Source organism: Notechis scutatus, chromosome 2 (genome assembly GCF_049901735.1).
Source record: "Notechis scutatus isolate UNSWTSFEM ecotype Mainland chromosome 2, rNotScu1.2, whole genome shotgun sequence".
In the NCBI taxonomy this organism is placed as follows: domain Eukaryota; kingdom Metazoa; phylum Chordata; class Lepidosauria; order Squamata; family Elapidae; genus Notechis; species Notechis scutatus.
In genome coordinates, this window is record NC_142010.1 from 52724227 (window position 1) to 52746337 (window position 22111).

The window sequence follows — 22111 nt, forward strand, 5'->3', positions numbered from 1 at the left end:
TTGGGTCCTGAAGGAATCGTCGCGCCTTAGTTTCATCGAAGGGGGGGGGCAGGTTTGAACGAAACTAAGGCGCGAGGATTCTTTCAGCACCCAAGGCAAGGCAAGCCGAGCGACTGTCCCGAAGCTGTCCCGAAGCCCATCGACAAAGGTACAAAGGAGGAGTTGAAGGTGGCGGGGAGAAGTGGGGGACGGCTGGCTGGCCGGTCACTTGGCTTGCCTTGCCTTGTCATGCGTGCTGATGCCGGTACCGGGCCACGGATCATTTTGTGATGCCTGTACCAGGCCGTGGCACAAAAAAGGTTGGGGGCCACTGCTGTAGAAGATTGTAATACTGGGAAAGGTAGAAGGAAAGAACCGAGGACGTCCAGCAACAAGCTGGATGGACTCCATTACAGCAGCAACGAGTATACCATCGGGAGACCTAAAGGACAAGATTGAGGGTAGATCATTCTGTGTGGTCTCTAATCAACACCAACTTGGTGGCATATAATCAAGAAGACAGAGGAAAGCAACAAGGTGCTCTCAGTGGTAACTATAGCAAGCCATGCTGACATCAAAATAATAGCAATAGCAATAGCACTTAGACTTATATATCGCTTCACAGTGCTTTACAGCACTTTCTAAGTGGTTTACAGAGTCTGCATATTGCCCCCAACATCTGGATCCTCATTTTACCAATACTGGAAGGATGGAAGGCTGAGTCAACCTTGAGCTGGTGAAAATCGAACTACCGAACTGCTGGCATCTGGCAGTCAGTAGAAGCAGCCTGCAATACTGCATTCTAACCACTGTGCCACCCTAATGGTGTGTGTATTTCTGAAAGTGATGCCATTATGTAATGGCATCTACAAATGTCACCAAGCACTTGGGAAGATGATACAACAATAGCAGCTCCAATTTATCCCTTTGGTCCAGAATCACAAGGGAGGCATTACATCTGGCTACCTGTCAAACAGCAGTCCTCACAAGAACAAGGTTCTCTGAGTATAGATAGTCCTCAATTTACGGCCATAATAGAACTCCAAATTTCTATTGCTAAGCAAGGCAGTTTTGACTCATTTTTGCAACCTTTTTGGCTGCAATTGTTAAGCAAATGAGCGCAGTTATTAAATGAACCATGCAGTCCTTAAGCAAATCTGTGCTCCTCCATTGACTTTGCTTGTTGGAAGCAGGGTGGGACCCTGGGGGACCCCAGGGCAGGACAACTGTCATAAGTGCATAAATGCCAAATACCTGTATTTTGATCACATGGCTTTGGGGATGCTGCAACAATCATAAGTCACTTTTTTTCAATGCCATTGTAAATTTGGCCAATCACTAAATGAATGGTTGTAAGTTGAGGCCTACCTATATATAATTGCTACACCAATTCCCCGGCTCCAGGCTAATGCAGTATGCAAAACCTGGCTGTTCAGAATCTCTGGGAGGGAATTTCTTCTTCATCCAGCCAAATCTCAGTGATACAGTCCAGGCCAGGTCTGTTATCTTGTCCACAATTAAATTACAACCTGTGGCACCATATTAAATTAGTTCAGCTTATTATTTCTAGTTTTTATTTAGAACATTATGGATTTTATCGTTTTAACATTTATGATATTGATCTTTATATTGTATGCTTACACTGTAAGTTCTGTAGGCCCTCTAGATTTATTTGTCACATAAATAAATAGGGAAAAGAGATGTGATGTGCTACCTATGATTTACACTCTCAAAGCAAACTGTAGATTCCTGCTATTTCCCAATTCCAATCTATCTCCAGACACCCAGGCCCAGATCAACGCTGCCTTTGTTGATATCTCAGAACACAAGGCTTATCAGTCACAAGCAGAGGATCCTTGGATAACCTTTTGTATCTGCAACTCCTTTCCTGCAGCCGAGATTCTATTCAAAGTTACTACCCTGTTGTATTTTTAGACTTTATTAGGTAGCAGAACATCCTTGGAAAATTTCCACTGCTATAGATGCACAACCTACAGCAATTCAACAACATGTTGCAGGAGCCTTTTCATTACTAAGGCTTTGCGGTGTTGATATTTTTTTTTCCCAATGGTAAAACTTCATTTCTATGGATGCAGGCTGATAAAATAACACAACTATTCATTGCATTTAGCAATGCCTAGGGCTAATGCCCTAAAGCAATGCATAAGGTTAACACGGCAGGGGAAATAAACAGGTGAAAAAGGATCACCTGCATTTTCCTATTCATGCGTTTTGTGTGACAGCAAGATATCTTTAACACTGCAATTATAAGTGAAATGGGAGGTCACATCCTTTCTTCCTGTTTATCAGGGTGATTACGTGAATAGTTTTGGAGATGTGCAGGAATGCAGGTTGTTTCCTATGGAAAATTGTGCCTCTGTAGGTTTATTTATTTTGTGTTGGGCTCCGCTCCTGATGAGCTTATGAACATAACCACACAACTTCCTTGGCATTAGCACACAAATGGGTTGCCATTGCCTTTTTCTAGGAAGTCTTGACTAAACTACAAACCTGACACTTCCCTAAGTCTTCCATCCAAATATTAACCAATTCTAGCCCAACTTAACTTTTTGAGATTGGCCACGTTTGGCTTTGTGCTTGAGTTCAGTGGACTCCAATTAATTCTATTTTATTTCTCCGTCCATGAAGAAGTCCAATGAATCCATAGGTTTCATTTCTTCAACTGTGCATTTCAAGTCATTTTTGCTTCCCCCCCTCCCCTTATTTCATAAGTCTGTTAACTGTACATGCCCTTCTAAATGCATTTTTAAAAATAAAGACCAGGAGGCAATGAGAGGGGTATGTATTGTTGTGTAAGTTGAGGAAGAAAAAATATTAACAGGTGCCATATGTTCTGGCTGGATTCATACAACACAATATCTCACTGACAGGTTTGTTTGTTTTTTTGGTTCTGAGATAATAAAAAGCAAGAGCTGATTGAGCAGCTCCTGGATATTCTTGGAAATACAAGGGGCTTTTTACAGGGTTGGGTCCATCCCATCCCTGGTATAGTGAAAGAATAAGGAAAATTTTGTTTTAGATGAATGGATTATCCAAACATTTTGTCATTCTCTCCTCCAGTGTTCATGCAGAGGAGGAAAGGCAGTGTTTAAATAAAAAGTTAACTATGGCAGAGCTGTTTTGTGTCAGACAAGTGGGAAGAAAATGTTCCCAGTATAATTCTTGAGATATTGAAACTGAAGTGCCATCTGTCAATCTCTCTTGGGGGGGAAATGAGGGGAAACTACAATGAAAAGATAACTGTTGGCTTTAATCTGCCTCAGTGGGGGAGGGGGGGAATGATTCTTTTTTCTTTTCTTAAAAAAATATATTTTTATCAAGTTTCTTTTATTACATCATATAACTGTTATCCTTATATCTTTATATAATTTACATATTTACATTTTACTCTCATAAGGATTATTTCAATTAGATTTCTTGTCTCCCTTCTTAGTTCTGTTTGTTAGCCATTTATACCAGTTGTTCCAGATTAAAAAGAATTCTGAGTCATCTTTTTCTTTCAGTCCCAATGTTAACATATTCATCTCAGCACTTTCTGTTATTTTATGTATTATCAATTCTTCGTTGGGAATACTTGGCGTTTTCTAAACCTGCGCAAAGGCTATTCTGGCGGCTGTTGTAATATGTAGCAATAAATATTTTACCTCTTTTGGTAGTTTATCCTTGATGATTCCTAGAAGGAAGGTTTCCGGTCTGAACTCAATCCGGTACCCAGTAATCTCTTGTAACCAATTTTTGATTAGGATCCAATATGTCTTGGTCTCGGGGCATAACCACCACATGTGATAAAATGTACTGTCAACTTTTTTACATTTCCAACATTTAGGGCTTATGTTGGGGTAGATTTTTGCCAATCTTGTTCGGGCTAAATACCATCTATAAAACATTTTGTACATATTTTCTTTGTATGCTGCGGATACTGTTAACTTATAATTTACATTCCATATTTTCTCCCATTCCTCTAATTCTATAATATGTCCAAAATTCTGCACCCATGCAATCATTGTACCCTTGACTGTTTCCTCTTCCATTTTGAAATCTAATAAATATTTATATATTTTAGTTATAAGTTTTTTTTCCGATCCCATTAATATTTTATCTAATTGGTTCTGCCCTTTGTCAAAACCAAAATCTTTTAGGTCTTTTTTATGTTTATTTTGGATTTGCAAATATGGCCATCAATCAATTATAATTCCATTTTCTTTTAGTTCTTGATTTGTTTTTAATTTCCCTTGACTATCTAATAATTCTTACCATTTTCCTCAAGTCTAATCTATTTGGATGAATTATAGTTTCCATGGTTGACAGCCATCGTGGGATTTCCATATAGTGCTTACCTTTAATTTTTTTCCAGGTTGTAATCAATGAGTCTCTTATTAAATGCTGATTAAAATAGGTATGCACTTTGCTTTTGTTTCCCACAAAAAGGCATGCCAACCTATCAGGAGATCATGTTCTTCTAATGTTAATATCCTCTTATCTTTTAATTTAACCCAATCCTTAATCCAACTCAGCACCGCTGCCTGATAGTAGAGCTCCCATTCTGGTAGTCCAAAACTGCCTCTGCTCCTATTATCTTGTAATAGTTTCATCTTAATATGTGGCCTTTTGCCCAACCGGACAAATTTAGATGTCATTTTATTTACTTCTATAAAGAAAGATGTCCCTAAGTTAATTGGGATCATTTGAAATAAATATATTAATTTTGGTAGTGTATTCATTTTTAACATTGCTATTCTTCCTAATAGAGATAGGTTTCAATTTGGTCCATAATTCCAATTCTTTTCTAATTTGTTTAATCAATAATTGTTGTCCTCTTTTACTGATGAACATCTGGGTGATAACCAAATTCCCAGGTATTTCACCTTTTTTACTATTTGCAGTCCCATTATATTTTCTAATTCTCCTTTCTGTTTTGTTATACAATTTTTGACTATCATCTTAGTTTTGTTTTTGTTTATTTTACAACCTGCCATGGGGGGGGGAATGATTCTTATTGGCTAGACTCACACAACATGCTAAGCCCACATTAGTTAAGTCCATGATGGGCCCAAACTGCCATGCCATGCTTAAATGAAATGGTATCATTCACACATCATATTAAAACAATGATTGGATTCCCACAAAGCACTGGACCACAATCTGTTCAACTCTCTTTTAGTCTAGTTTAGCAGGTTGCAAAAGCTCAGCCATTATGTGTGAATCAACAGTCTGAATCTGCGTCTGAGAATGCTCTGACAATTCTGCAGTATTCTTATTCTTATTATCACTCGGCCATTTTGAGGCAATTCTCTGACGCATCCAGTTGACAAATTCTTTTAAACTGCAGCAGCCCTTTCTTTCATTTTAACGGTAAACTGGGGGAAAAAAAAGAAGCTGACCCACAAATCATCCAATACCTGGGTACGAAGTTGCTTTTCTTCTCAGGTTTGTTTCACAAAGGAGACTGGTGAATATTGTCAGGAGCAGGAAGGAGGGAAAGGAGAGCAAATCTCATCTTCCAATGTGCAGAAGGCTGATCTAGAAAAAGTTGTCCAGAAGCAGTTTTGGGGAGAACTATCCTGAGAACAGGTTGGATATTAGGAGAGCTGTGGTCTAACATGTGCATCATGGATGACTGTTCTAGGCCATAAAAGCTACTCAAGATTACAATAACTCCTACATGTGTTATATCTGTTGCTCTCCAAAAGTGCCCAAAGGTTTCTGCTGATTCATGTCTTAGTCACCCAGCGTCATACAAAAATAAACTGATAGCTCTTGTGCACACCCACGCATGCATGTGTTTCACTCACCCATCCAGATATTTATGTTTGGCAGGCTGAAATAGCTGGGGAGGGGGTGGACTTGTGATGAGCTACAAGTGGATGGAGGAGGATGTCATATGTTCCTGCAGCCAGGAAGTGTTGGGTGTCACATACTGGCAATGGGACAAGCATAAAGCCCAGATCTGTCCTTTGCCTTATGTCCCTTCCACTTCACACGTCTTTCATAGAAAAGAGAACATAGAATTGTAGGGCTGGAAGGGGCTTCAGAGGTCTTCTAGTCCAACCCCCTACTCAAGGCAGGAGACCTCATACCATCCTGGTCAAATGGTTGTCCAGTCTATTTTTGAAATCCTCCAGTAATGGAGCACCCACAACTCCAGGACTGGAATTCCATTGATTAAGTGTTTTCCCTGTCAGAAAATTTATCCTTACTTCTAGATTGGATCTCCCTTTAACAAGCTTCCACCCATTACTTCTTGTCCTGCCCTCTGGCTCTTTGGAGGTCAATCCCACCTTCTCTTGGGCAGCCCTCAAGTACTGGAAGGCAGTTATCATGTGCCCATTCCACGTGTGGCCTCACTAGTGCGGTATAAACAGTGTAATCATAACCTTGATGCTATTCCTCTGTCAATGCAGTCTAGGACTGCTTTGGCTTTTTTGGCAGCTTCAGCACATTGTTGGCTCATACTTAAGTGGTAGTCCACTAGAATGCCTAGATCCCTCTCACGGTTACTACTATTAAGCCAGGTGTGGCCTGGTCTCTAGCTGTATATTTGGTTTTTCCTACCTAAGTGCAGGACCTTATTTTTCTCACCGCTGAACTACATTTTTTTTTCTTAGACATGCTTATGGGGAGTGGTAGGTTGCAGAGTCACTGGGAGTCAGACAGTACATGAATTCAATAATTTATTAATAATAATAATATTCAGTCATAGTTAGACATCAGTCATTGAAATTCAGCCCTTCCTCAACTACACTTTTGCACAAGTCAGACTATTTTCCTGATAGAAAATTATAGTTTCTTCATAGCATCACCCAGCCATCATTGAGATGATATAAAGCCTGTCCTCATTGTTGTTATTCAACACAGTACTAATTGGGTGACCTAGAAGTCCCTATACAGTGAAGGCCACAAGTTCTTAAGTCAGAAGAAAGTAGTATCATGAAATGCATAATCCCCATTGGTGGTCCTTGTTCTGCAAAAAAAGAGGAGTTACTGAAGGAACTCCTGTTAACATACCTATTATGGGTCAAGTTAAAGAAAAGGATTGGTGGATACTTCTGGCTTTTTTACCCTTCCTACCACCTGTTGCCCTCTAACTGAAAAGCCACCACCAATTCCTATTTCTAATGTATGATGGGAAAATATAGAGTGAGGTTCAGAACCGTGCCATCTGTCAAGTGGCCCAACTAGCAGGTGCAGGAGTGCTTCATGCCAGCAATCTGACAATTTGGCTTTTTCTAAACACAGGTGCAGTAAATATTATGCACTGGTTGGATGCTGGAATGCAAACAGGCAAAGGCTCTTCCAATACCATATGGCACAATGATTCATCATATATCTTCTCAAATCAGCCTTTTGCCTGCATTAGAAACGGGGCAGCTGTTTGGAGCAGAAGCTCATTTAGAAGGTGATAGCACAGGATAGACACATTCATGAAATTAATAACCAGGCTCTTCACACGACGGGCCTGGCCAATTGCAATATCCGTGACAAATTCTTTGTCCATCTTATAAGAACTGTACACTTGACCTACTCCAGCTCCCATCTATCAAGAAATGCCACGTTATGGGACCCAGAAATCAGTGGTGGGGTTCAAAAACTTTTACCACTGGTTCAGTGGGCATAGCTTGGTGGGCGTGCTTTGTGCACGTGCACACACTTTGCATGCACGTGCAAGCCAAACACACACTTTGCACAGGCACAAAGGCATTTGCACAGGCGCAGAGGCGTTCCAACTCACGTCCTGCAAGCCTGCACTCTCCCGGTCACTTCAGCAGCTGCCGCGCGGCACTCTGTTGTGCCACACAAAGCAGCTGTGCTTCAAAAGCAGAAGATAAAGATGAGTATGGGAGCCCAGCAGGGATGGGATTCAAATTTTTTAACAACCGGGTCTGTGGACATGGCTTAATTGGTGGGTGTGGCTTGGTGGTCATGTTATTGGCTGGGTGTGGCCAACTCAATATCACTCACATCGAGGCACGCATCTCCTCGCCTGGCCTCTCATCACTGTGAGGAGGCTGTAACAGTTGTAAGTGTGAAAAATGGTCATAAGTCACTTTTTTCATTGCCATTGTAACTTTGAATGGTCACTCCACACAAGCAAAGTACTAGCAAAGGAAGGGGAAAAAAACCTCCAGAGAAGTTCCAGAGACAGGAAATCTAGTCCTGCCAAGAATGTAATAAGGGTTAATGGAGAGGCAGTTTCTGTAAGCAACACCAGAATGTTTCCTTCCTGCCTTCCTTACAGGATTAGGCCAGTAATTTCTTCTAACAACCGGTTCTCCGAACTGCTTAGAATGTTAACAACCGTTTCTAGTGAATAGGGGCAAACTGGTAGAATCCCACCCCTGGAGCCCAGGCAGGAAAGTGGGCCCAACAGCAGAGCAGCAGAGAGAATCTGTTCGGTCTCCACTGCTCATCGCCGCTACCGGCTCGGCAGAACCATGCTGAACCAGTAGCATACCACCACTGCCAGAAATACGTCTTCTCTGTCACATATCTGCCCTCCAGAACAGCATTGCTTCAGAACAATGTTTTTTCAATATTGACACCTCTGTCAAGTCTACAATGTGTAGACTTCTTGCTGGCTGGAGAAATCTGGGTGTTGAAGTCAGCCTAAATTTGCCAAGAATGAGAAAGACTGCCTAAATGCTGGAATAGCCTCAGCCATGCTTTTCTTCAAGCAAGCCTTGAAGTCCTGGCTTCCCCGACCCCACCCCACCCCCCAGCTCCTTGGCAAGGGTACGGTATCCACAAAGGATTTATGGTTTGTTTGAATAAATACCTAGGTTTCAGCAGATGCTCTGAGTTCGTTATATAAAATATAGATGCAAAGGTATTATATGGATTTCCTTCATGGAAGTTGATAGGCAGGTTCTTCTTGCTCTTTTTTTCCCTTCTCCCTTCCCCTTTTCTGAACACTGTCCTCCCTTTTATAGAATCTTGTACAGAAGACAAATAGATCAAGTATTTGGAGGTCTTTCTTTCCCTCCTGCTGATTTGAAGTGCTATTGATCTACTTACCCTAAAATTACTAGATAACCATACTGTTATGACATTTACTCTGCCCGTTGTCAATACCTTTCCTGGTTCTGCAGTCTCTGCAGTCATCTGACATTCCTCCAAGATAAAGCAAAGACTGACAGATGTTATACATCTGGAGGGTGCCTGATAGCATGCTATAATAAAGGAAAATATAACTTTAATATAGATTAATACAGGTTTACTTGTGGAGGGCTTGACCTTGCCTCTCTCATGACTGGAGATAAAACTAAGACAGTGTCATGGACAACAGCAAAAAGGCAGCATGTTGGTAATATGGTTAGGTAGAAGTAGGGGGGAAAGCCCTAAATGCTGCTTAGGAAAATCTTCTCTGATGGACCAGCAGTAGCCAATCAGAAACTCTCTAGTAGCTAAACTCATACCTTTAATGAGCTACAGAAAGTTAGCACCCATCCCTCTCCTAGAAGAATGAAATATTCTAGGAAATGTTAAAAAGGCAGAATATTCTACCTCCCTGGGTGAAAAAAGGAGAAACAAGCTCTTGGAAAGCAGCCCCCACCTTTGTTAATAGCCCCAGAAAGACTGGGCAATCTTATCTACAAGACAAAAGGCCTTCAGCTCCAGGGTGATAGGATTAGCCCTCATTCAAGATCCAAACCAGGACAAAGCCATTAAGCCATAATAGGAATTTTCCAACGCCCTTTCAGAACACAAGCCTCTTCATTACATCATCAGCCAGCAAGATTCAACCAAGCCTGGGACACAAACAGGCTACAAGGCTAGCTGGACCCCCCCATATAGCCCCCTGGGAGTCTGACAGCCAATAGGATACATTTCTTGCAAGGCCTAAGAGAGGGTATAAATATACCTCACTCTTCACTCCATGTGGTCATCTACCCAGAATCACATGTGTTGGTGGTTCTGCTTCACCATTAAACCATCTTTCCAAGCAGCCTCCATGTTATCAGTGTCTTTCTCCTCACTTGGAAATGAACCCAGATGGACATTTCTTCCAACAGAGCCTTAATAGAATGATGAAGAAGATGCAGGATAGTTTTCTCCAGTTGTGCCATTGTATAAATAGGATTACAGGCTTTGGGAGAAACTGAACATCATTGAATAAAGTGTCACAGCATGGAATCAACTTATCTGATCTTTACAGGGCACTGCTGTGACACACCAAAGTCTAAGAGTTGACACAGGTTACTATGGAGAAATTTGCTCTGGAATGTATCCCTTAACTCCAGCACACATGCTTCCTGTCAGGAACAATTCCTTAGCCCACCTAAATATGGACATCCAAAGCTTTAAAGAAGCCGTCACCACTTCAAACCAGACAGCTGCCTTGGGACCTCCGACTTAATCAGTATTTGGCAAAGGCAACAAAGCTGAATAATCCCTTGTCTTCTGTAGTGCATACACCCAGCAACTGAAGAACATTTTGAAAAAAATATTTCCAGTAGCATGGCTACTCACATGTTGTCAGGGGAAAAAATGGAGGATATGAAATTTGTTCCCTCCCAAAGGACAAAATAATACCAATTTATATAAAATGACATGCATGATCACTGAGTTGTATTTAACGCTGAGTTCAAGTAGGGGAATATTCTCTGATAATCCATCAAATAAAATTGACCCACTTTCCTTGGAGAAAATAATCAGGGCATGATTGAGTTCACACACATGTTTTATCTGTGTCAGGTAAAGACCTAGCACAGGGCTGTCAAACTCCTGGCCCATGGGCCGGATGCATCATATGCTGGCCACACCCACACCCAGTTTAGTGAAGGGGGGGAAGTCCCAATACATCATGTGACATCACTGTGACAATGTGAGTTTGATACCCCTGACCTAGCAGATGTATTCTCATAACATGCTAAATTTGTAAGCTATGGGTGTTAAGCTTTGCAAACCCAGGTTCTTTGGTTAATTTATGCTTAAATGTATTCGCAACCAATATTGTCTGAATGTAACCAATACATATTTGGTTGAAATTAGAATATAAGTGTCGTGTCCGGCGCAAGGAATGAGACTCGGAGCCAGTGACTTAGTTCAGCTCGTTTATTGGTTCCCGAGATCGGCTCAGGCTCCGTAAGAAAAACGGCGGCTTTTGAATGGTAATGACCGTACAGAACAATAAGTTCAGTCTCTTTTAACTTTGCCTTTATAGTTGATCTATTGTATACTTCTAATTACATTTAGCTGAAAGTAATCTCCCATATTTTCCCCATAACTCAGTCTTATAAATGTTTAAGATTGTGAATTTTGCAATCCAATACATATAGCCCATGACAACAAGTGATTGTCTGCTCACTTGGTGACTTCTTGGTAACAGTGTACTTTGGGTTGCAGCCTTCAGTCTCTAATTGCTAGCAAGAAAAGAGAAGAAAGAACTTGGTAAATTATTGATGGGCACTTGTGTGTAGCAATCACTCAGACATTACTTACTGTTCCCATTTCTCTGCAGAACATTTTAAAACTAATGGACAGTTTTTTACAGAAAAAAAAATCTCTGTATTGTCATATAGTCAGAAGAAAAACTGATACTCTCATTATTTTGTCTTTTGTCCTGTTACTTTTAAAAGAAGGGACTGTGACTTCCCTACAGTGCACCTCACAAATGAACATTATGTGAGTGTCTGATATTCCTTGTGTATTCAAGTCCTTCTGTTTGTAGGTGTACCTCAAAAGTCCTGTATTTCTGGTCAGCTTCAAGTTCTCTAAAAGAAACATGCTTCTGAGATTGGTCTGGTTGCTCAATAGCATTGGTATTCCCAAATGAACTCCTAGATCTCAAGGGTGAAATATCAGCTTGAGAGATCCCAAGGACAGGGACTGAAACTCCTGAGCCAAGTCCTTCTCCAAATGCCTGCTCAAATTTCAGAGGCAGAGGTAGGGAATCATCACATCTGCTGCTCTACCAATACTCTTTCAGATGGATCTATTGAAGACCTATAGGTCATAATTAAGCAGCATGTGGGATCATGATCCTAATTTAGGTACAATCCTCTACCTTGCAATAAGACTCCATTAATTCAGTGGGGTTTACTTCTTAGAACTGCACAGGATTGTGCTGTTAATCTTCACTTTAAAAAAACAACAACCCTAAATTATATTTGGGCATATGATGGGCATCCAAACTTCCTTAGATGTTGTGAAGATCAGAGCAAATTAGAAGACAATGCAGAATAATAGCATCCACAGCAAGTGAACTTTAAGCTCTGGAGGTAGACTAGTGTAGAGGTGAGCTCAATTGTCTTTCACAGGGTACTGGTTCAAGAAAGGCCATCTTAAAGCATCTAGTACATCTGTGAATTCAACTCAAGTTTCAACTCAACAAGTAGCAAAATGGGAACACTACACTTGGTTCACTCTCCTTATACTTTTTAGTCCAAACTTCAGCCCTTTCCTCAACTCTAACTAAGAATAGCAAAACAGCCACTTTCAGGCTTTTTTTTTTTCTTCCACTCCTCACATGGCTAATGGTAGTCTTCAAGCATAATTTGCTGGCCGAGTCTTTCTACGTAACAAGTGAAAAAGTACGCAATTTCTATTGTATTGCACAAGCTCAGATCCTTTAGACCAGAGATCCCCGACCGTGGCCTGCTAAGAACCGGATCGCACAGGTGGCAGACAAGTGAGCAAAGCTTCATATGAGCATGCGTGGGATCTAGGTTGCACATGAAACCATCTCCCCTTCCCTCCCGCACTCCCTGGTCCATGGAAAAATTGACTACCATGAATCCAGTCCCTAGCATCAAAAATGTTGGGGACCACTGCTTCAGAGCAGTGGTTTCTCAACCTTAGCAACTTTAAGATATGTGGAATACAACTCCCAATATTCCCAGCCAGCTATGGTTAGGAAAACAGTTTGTAATGCTAGAATAAGAAGAGTGGAATGGAATGGAATGGAATGGAATGGAATGGAATGGAATGGAATGGAATGGAATAGAATAGAATAGAATAGAATAGAATAGAATAGAATAGAATAGGACTAGACCTTGGAGGTCCTCTAGTCCAGCCCAGCAGAAATTTGTTTAGTTCACTCTTCTGAAGTTAGAGAACAAGTAAGATCAAGAAGGCTCTGTGCAGATTCAGAGTGTCAGGACTTTAGACTGTTTAGAGGGCAAGCGAAGGCTTTGGTTCAGTTAGAGAAGCTGGCAGCTGCAGCAGAAATACAAAAACATACATAATGTTCAGAACAAATGACTGTGGCCTGTTTGCAGTGCAGTTCGGGAATTGGTCTCACACAATATATTTAACTTGGATAATGCATTAACTCATCTTCTAGGTTTGCATATTACATTTTGCCACGAAGTAGAAAAACTGGTGGACTTATAAATTATCAAAAGAACTAATCAAGGTCAAAAGCAACCAAGCTTAGGTTTTTTGTTTTTTTGCAAATTCAGCTGCTTAATTAAACTTGTGAAAACTCAGCCAAGTGTCTTAAAAGATTGTTCAACAACCTTTGGACTGAAAGACAATAGTTTGATCTCTGCTTATACCCACATTCTTCTGCTTACAAGAGCCATCCAACCTCATTCTTGCCTGGAATAAAAAGTTTCACAAAGTATAGCCTTATCTGGAAAGCTATTTTAAATACAGTGCATTCAGAAAGTATCCAGACCTCCTTCACTTTTGTCAATTTTGTTTGACTGCAGCTTGATTCTACGGTTGTTGACATTCATTTTTTCCCCTCATTAATCTACATTCAGTACCCCCCTAATGACAAAGTGAAAACAGAATTATTGCAAGATGTGATATTTTCACTTTATCGTTATGGGGTCCTTGAGTGTAGATTAATGAGAGAGAAAAATGAATTTCAAACAACTAGAATCAGGCTGCAGCAAAATTGACAAAAGTGAAGGGGGTCTGAATATGTTCGGAATGCACTCCATGTCAATTAGGATTGGATTCAGACATCCTGCAAGGCTACAGATTGCCTTTACCATTTTTTTGTGGAAAACTTGCAACAGTGTAGCAATGTATGCTTTGCCAAATATTAGTATGTTGTAACTGGTTTTGTGTTGCATCTTATGGATTATGGATATTCCTCGATTTACGACCTATTGCTTAACAACCAAAGTTACAACAGACCCGCCCAAAGTTATTAATCACTCAGTTTTAAAGTTCCAACAGCTGCCTGCTCAGTCATGGGGCCATATTTGGCCAGGCGTCAACAAGGCCACATTTATGGCTGCTTGCAGTATCCCATAGTCATGTGACCACATTTTATGACATTTTTGCCAGAAACAGGCATTTCTGGCAAAACCAAAACCAAAACACTACATAGTGAACAATGGATTCCATTTACGGCCACGTTCACTTCATGATTGCCATGTTAGCTTAAAGACTGACACAAAAAAGGTCACAAAATCAGGCGTAGTCATGTGATTTATTTAACAACCATCACTACTTACAGTTATAAGTTGAGGACTACCTATAATTCAAATCATAAGTAAAAAACAAATGAATCAGGAACTCACTAACGTGCATTCTCATTTGTGTATCTCCTGAAGGCAGTCAACAAGCCATGCTTTCAAAATGTGCTTCTTACATGTCACACTAAATCGAAAAATAAGCAATAAGCTTATTGCTTGAACACCATATCTCCATATCACATCACAATCCTTAAGAATCCCTGGAATTGACACACTTGTCCCAACATGAACACAAGTAGCAGATCAAATTGTTTTACTTGTGTATAACTTTGATATCTAATGATGTCAAAACTAGACAAGCGCAAGTCAACCTTAATAAATGGACTAAACCAACTCCAACGCATGATTTTTATAAATGAGGAATATAAAAGATCTTGCCTTCCTACTAATAGGAACCTATAAAGCAATCCAATAACCTCTATGAATAAAACCAATTCTTAAAACAGCAAAAACCCAAGGAGCCCTTAGACATTGAACAAAATCCTCTTCAGTTTGTACCAAAACTCCATAAGGAACCCAGAAACATGTAAGAAACGAGTCTCAAAAAATGAGATGTTTGAATTAAACCTGAAGTGAATAGAATACCTTGCCTTGATAGATGTCTACAACAAGCCACAATGACATCATATATGGCACGAATGACACCACTTATATCATTACCATGATGTCAGGATACATGAGATACCTTGTGCTCCCCCACAATTTTCTTACCCATCCTCATAACAATAAACATTGAGCCAAAACATCTATCATAAGGATTTTAGCAAATGTTCAGATCAGCCATTTTCCAGTTCAACACCATTCTTATGCATTAGAATGCAACATATATTATCCATAATCAGCAAAACTTAATATTTCCCATCTAGGGCCTGTTACATACAACACACTGATTGTGCATCTATATTTTATGTGTTAAAAATACAGTGTTTCTCCAACAATACGGCCTCCACCAATAGGAAGCCCCACCATGTTTTATTGGCATAAAATCAAATTAAGCCCCTCCCCCAAATTAAGGCCCATATTAAACATGCGAAATGGGGGGAGAGCGGGGGGCTTGTCGTTAGTAAGTACTTTTGTTGCATGCCCGGATATGGTGCTGCCTTCGTTGGTGGGGCACTTCATATCGGGAGACCTTCCACCGTTGCTTCTCCCTTCTCCCTTGCTGCCCCTTCTCCCTTGCTGCATGGCGTTTAGGCGCAGCCACGTGTGGCAGTCAGGCTCCTCCCTGGCAACGGAGCCCTGAGGAGACATGAGCTCAGGCGCCCCCGTCTTCCCTTTGCTTTCGAAGGTAAAGCGAATTATTTTCAAAGCCTCCCCTGCCCAAGAGGGCAGCCCAACCCCATGTGGGAGGCTAATTTCCTGGGGCCTCTTCCGTTCCTCCCTGACCTCCCTACGCTGCGCACCTCTGATGCGCCGCTCCCTTCAGCCCAGCGAGCTCTTCCACCAAAGAAAGGCCAGGCGGGCGGCTGCAGGAGCAGCAGCAGCGGGTCTGAGCCGCTCGCAGCGAAACAGCCACCACCCGTGCCCGACGTGGGAGAACGAGCGAGGTTAGCGCCCGCCAGCCCGGGCGAGATTTGGGAACGAGGGGCAGGAGGAGGCACGCACACACCCGCGGCTCACTTTCCCAGCTTTGCCCAGCCCTTACGGCTCTGGCGCGGCCCTGGCAGGATGAGCGGAGGGTCCGGCGGGAGGCGCTCGCTGCCCGCCAGGGCCGCGCCAGAGCCATAAGGGCTGGGCAAAGCTGGGAAAGTGAGCCGCGGGTGTATGCGTGCCTCCTCCTGCCCTTCGTTCCCAAATCTCGCCCGGGCTGGCGGGCGCTAAGCTCGCTGCCGTTCTCCCGCGTCGGGCTATGGGTGGTGGCTGTTCCGCTGCGAGCGGCTCAGACCCGCTGCTGCTGCTCCGCAGTCGCCCGCCTGGCCTTTCTTTGAGGTGGAAGAGCTCACTGGGCTGAAGGGAGCGGCGTCAGAGGCGTGCAGCGTAGGGAGGTCGGGGAGGAACGGAAGAGGCCCCGGAGATTAGCCTCCCAAGTGGGGTTGGGCTGCCCTCTGGGCAGGGGAGGCTTTGTAAAATAATTCGCTTACCTTCGAATGCAAAGGGAAGACGGAGCACCTGAAGCCAAGTGTCTCCTCAGGACTCCGGTTGCAGGGAGGAGCCCTGACTGGCCGCACGTGGCTGCGCCAAACACCGCGGCAGCAAGGGAGAAGGAAAGCAACGTGGCCCGAACCCGAAGGTCTCCCGAATATCCAAGCTGTCGCCGCCCGCCCACCCACCCGAGGATGCAAGGGGGAGAATTAAAGTCACCCCCGAAAAGACGTCCTAGCCGTTTTTTCGGGGATCAAAAAAAAATAAGGCCCGGCCTTATTATGTGAGAAACACGGTATTTGTTCTGCAAACGTATATGACCATCTATCTTAATCAAATAACTGGATAGCCAAAAAGGCATCCAAACAAAAACATAGATGCAAAAAAGTAAAAAAGAACAATAAGACACCAGGTTAGAGTAAGCCTCAATCAACATCTACATATTCAAAAAAAAAAAAAAAGGACTGCAACTAAAAGTGGCTCTCAAAACAGAATGGGACAACTCGCCACAATCATCTCACCCTGACCAACTAGATGTGGGACAATTCATCATGGCCAACTCAATCCAAGACCATTTGATGCAGGAGAATTCAATGCAGGATAATTGAACATGAGATTACTGTTATCCGCCTCTGTTTCTCTGACATTATTCTAATTTTTGTCATTCACATTTCATTTGGTCCCTGCTTAGCATCCTTTCCTTAATGATTCTATTCCACCATTTCTTCAAGATTAATGTAATTCTTGTATTTCTCAATTCACTTAGTTCTTTTTAGTGAAGTAACATGTTGAAGCTCCAGAGTCCCTTGTAGATCCCCTAAAATTTTGAATATCATCCACAGTGATCTCCAAAACTGCTTATGAGTTTGAATGCAATTTCTTATGTTCATACATCACCTTTAATTAGGCCATTTCTAAAGCTAGAGGCTGCATTGTAACCATACACCGCACTTGGTTAGCTTTAATCTCTATTAGATTTCTTATGACTTCATGGATTGTCTGAACCAGGCCATTTTATAGACCAATGTATTGTACAAACTCAGAAAATGGGTTAATTTGGTCATTAGTTTAAGCATAGTTCATAAACCCAATTTAATGTGAAGAATGACTAAAGGGAGCAGGGATTAAATATCCCTGGGTAATCGTATCATCTATATGTAATTGCAATTAATTTTAAAATACAACAGATGTCATAGCAAACGTAATATCCATCCTCATCCCATAAACTTCACACAAGGAAGCTTAAGAAAAATTAGACTACAAATAGGATGTAATCTACAAATAGGATGTGTCCTATTTTTAGAAAATGAGCCCTATTTAAAGAACAATCAGAGAACATTTCTCTGTCTAAAGACATCCTCCAGTCCAACTCCAGATTAAAGTTAAATTAATCCTAAGCATAAAATAATCTTTAAAAGAAAGAGTAGTCTTGAAATTGCCCATCAGCATGTCAGTTACATCCAGTTAGAAGTTTCCCCTTGTTTAAAGAAAGGTGTGTGGTTTTTTAGAATCCTGTGAAAAGTATTGATAAACCCATAGCTTTTCAATATTTGAAGTCCTCAATTCTTTATCCATTAATTTTCATTGATTTTGGATAAAACTCTGTATTCTACATAAATAAAATTAGGATTGCAGCCTGACATTATTTTATAGTCCTTGTTGGGGAAAAATGCATTTTAAAAAATTATCCTGCAGAGGAAACTAATCCACAAAGAAAGTGTTTATTCAGGAAGAAAGTTCTACAGCAGGAACATTTTGCTTTCTTAATCCAAAATAGGAAATGAATGAAGATCCCTCAAGGAAATTCAGTGCATTCTTTTAAATCTTTGTCTTTTTCTATGTTTAGGTATGGCAAAACTCCAGAGCGGAACCTGTCAGACTGACTGAGAGCCAAACTAAATGTACTGATGCTGGCAACCACCCACGTTTATTAATGTTGAAAGAGGGGTGCAAGAGAGCATTTAACACCCCTTTTTAAAAAAAGCAAACTTCCCTGCCTTCCATTGCCCAAACAGTTCTTCCCTTATTTTCAGTTCTCCATATTTGAAATGAGTTTTGAAGAATACTTCAAGCAACACGCTATGGAGAAGGGGGAAAAAAAGGAGAAATCCGTTGAAATAATAATTAACCCCCTTTATCCATGAATAAGGCAGAGGTACAAATATGAAAACATAATTACTGAAACTGCATCTGTCATAGGTTCTTAAATTCCTGTCCTCCTTTTTCAGAGATACTTAGAAAGCTTCACAGTGTTTTAATGCACTTTCCAAGAAGAAGCACCAGTAAATCCAAATTAGTTTAAAATAAGATTTATTATATAAAGATAAGGGAACTGGCTTAGGGTTAGTAAAAATATGCAGGAGGCCATACGTTATCTCTCGTAGGAGAAGATCTGTTTCAAGGGTCTCTGGAAAACAGACTGATCAGTCCAAGAAAAGAGAAATAAGAGGAACTAGTTTTCCACCAGATGTTTTCAAAGTTTGCAATTCCACCACCCTCTAAAATGATGAATGTGTGCAAGCCCCTTACAGCAAACAAAGCTGTGAAGAATGAAGTACCGTAATCAAACTGCTGGGATGATGGATAGTTTTTGACTGATCTCTAGATCTATGGGTTTGGTTGTCTCTCAAAATCCCATAGAAGCCAGTCCTATTTTGTTTGCATATGCCTAATGAACCCTGTAAAAATGTGACTCACCCTCTAAGTTACTTGCAAACCTGCAAAGTCACATTTCAAAACACCCTCGGTTAAACTATATACAGGTAGCCCTCAACTTATGACCATAATTGAGTCTAAAATTTCTGTTGCTAAGCAAGTCAGTTGTTACATTAATTTTGCCCCATTAATTTTGCCACCTTTCTTACCATAGTTGTTAAGCGAGTCACCGCAGTTGTTAGGTGTCATGCCCCTGTTGGAATCTGATTCTGAGGGGGAGGCCGAGCAGCTGACAGGGAATGGGAGTGTGGCTCCGTTGGCTGTGGAAGAAACTGGGGAAGGGAAAAGGCCAGCTGGGCAGAGCAGGGGAGAGGTAGAGCAAGGCAGAGGGAATTCGGAGGAAGACCCAGGCCCACCCCCTCTTCATGCTAGGGCACACAGAGAGGAACAGAGAAGGGAGCAACGTGAGCTGTGTGGCTTATGGGGGAGGAAAGGGCCCTGATTCCCTTCATTAGCTGCAGCTGGGAACACAGTGTTTAAAAAGGGAAGCTGCGCACAGCAAAGTTGTTGGAAGCAAATTGTGAATATCTGGTATTGCGCTGTCCAGACAGTATATGGTTAATTAGGAATTGGGAGCTGTCCCCTTAAGGGAATGCCTCATGGTAAACGTAGTTAATGCATCATGGGAAATGTAGTTCATGTCATGTGATCACATCTGTAATCCTGATTGGTCACTGAATTGACCCTTGGTTGGGTTGGGGGAGTTTTCTTTATTTTTGCTTGGACGTGCTGGTGTCTTTCCCTTTGCTCCATTGTTATGGGATGAAGATAACTATATTTTCACACTATGAAGATGACTATGCAAAGATTGGACATTAGATGAATCTCAACCTAACTGAGTTATACCTTGAGGATGCCTATTACAATCCAATGAAGGAACTTTGTATGGAAGCCTTTGTAGAGTTTATCTAACTGTCTTTACATTCAGCCAAAAAGTTAAGTTAAAGACAGAACAACCTTTGAGGCTTATCTGGGTTCCTGGCGTCTTCCCAACTGTGTTGTTTTGCTGGGGTTTCAAGTCTGCAATTCCTTCTCCTGCCTTGTCAAGTTAATTACTGTAGCGTGATTTGTGTGGATTTTTAGTTACAGTTTGTATATACTTTGTTTTCGGACTGAATTTCCTCCACTTAAACACTGTTCTTGGGAGAGTTTTTTCTCCAGCCGAAGGTAACCTGGACATTGGAGGTATTAAAGAGACATTTCTTGTTTATTTGACTGTGTTGTCTTTGTCCCATGCCCCAGGTCATCACATTAGGTTAGTAACACAGTTATTAAATGAATCTGGCTTCTCTGTTGACTTAGCTTATCAGGAGATTGCAAAAAGTGATCATCAGACTCCCAGACATCACAATGGTCATAAATATGAGTCAATTGCCAAGCATCTGAATTTCGATCACATGACCATGGGGATATTGCAATAGTTGTAAATGTGAAAAATGGTCATAAGTCACTTTCAGTCCCTTGTAACTTTGAACGGTTGCTAAACGAACAGTTGTAAATTGAAGACTATTTTTATTTCAGGCATTAGGTGGAAGAACATTGTGATGCATTGATCTGAGCCATGGTGGCGCAGTGGTTAGAATGCAATATTGCAGGATAACTCTGCCTACTGCCAGCAGTTCAATCCTGATCTGCTCATGGTTGACTCAGCCTTTTACCCTTCTGGAGTTGGTAAAACGAGGACCCAGATTGCTGGGGGCAATAGGCTGACTCTGTAAATTGCTTAGAGAGGGCTGTAAAGTACTATGAAGCAGCATATAAGTCTAAGTGCTGTCGCTATTGCTATCTTTGAGACAGATAGATATAGATAGAAAGATGTACAGATGCAGGCAGAATTTGAGGGAGATAAGGAAGAAAGAAAGAGTAAACATCTTTCTGAAATGTCCATTTAGATTTCTTCACTGCCTGAACCATTACCCTATGAATAAAGATGTCCAATAAGGCCAGTCAAAAATAGTTGAGTGGTTGTAGGAAGCAGGTCAACACAGGGTAAGTTTCAGATTTCTTTCTTTCCAGGCCACTAAAGAGCATTAACATTGATCTGTTTGGCCTGAATTACATGCAGCTCACACTATGGCTTCATTTAAGCAACGTAATCGTATCACTTTAAGAGTCCAGTATGTGGTGTGGTCCAATAACCCAATCTATCTGGATGGGGCGGTTTCAATTCAAAACCATATTGGGACAGTTGTGAGTCTAATTACCCTTCTCCAATTAGCAGTGTAGTGTGAACTAAAAACCTAGTCAGCCATGTGTTTTCAAGTTCGCACAAATATCAAATCAGCATCTCTGCTTCACTTTCTATCATATTACTCCTGTTACTGGGTCTTATTCTCTTGACAAATGAGCATTGAATATAGCAATCTTCTTTCTTTAAAAAGAAAAGTCTGCCATTTCCCCTGGTTCCCCTTATTTGCTTCTGAGTCAAGCAGTGTGTACGTGCCGGATACAAATTCTGTGGGGAAAATTTTTTTCTCCATTTTCCTTACCTACAGAATTTTGTTTATTTTCCCTGGACAAAGTGTTGTTGGCAAGGCAGGGACCGTTGCACCAACTCTCAGAGGATATTCCTCAGCTCTTCAGGAGAGAAACAAATCTGTACTCAGATCAAAGTTCAAATCAACAGCGACCCGTTTATACCTTGAAATGAGATTGCATACATGAGGTGCTGGAAATGTACAAGTGGAGCATTTAATTTTTATTTTGCATCTCTGTTTTAAACAAGTTTTTCCCAATATAGCGTCCTCGAAAGAACTGAACATCAACTTAGTCAGAAGAGCCATAGAGGTCTCGGTTCACATTAACAGATTAACAGAGTTGGAAGGGACCTTGTAGGTCATCTAGTCCAACCCCCCACCCAAGCAGGAGACCCTTCACCATTT

General features: G+C 41.4%; 1 long non-coding RNA gene across 1 annotated transcript; it reads left to right on the plus strand.

The window, feature by feature from the left end:
• The first annotated feature begins 424 nt into the window (after positions 1 to 424).
• On the plus strand, positions 425 to 20439 carry LOC148132020 (uncharacterized). The gene is made up of 2 exons (XR_015747509.1): positions 425 to 804; positions 18361 to 20439. It is a non-coding gene; the product is annotated as an uncharacterized LOC148132020 (long non-coding RNA).
• The last annotated feature ends 1672 nt before the right edge of the window (positions 20440 to 22111 follow it).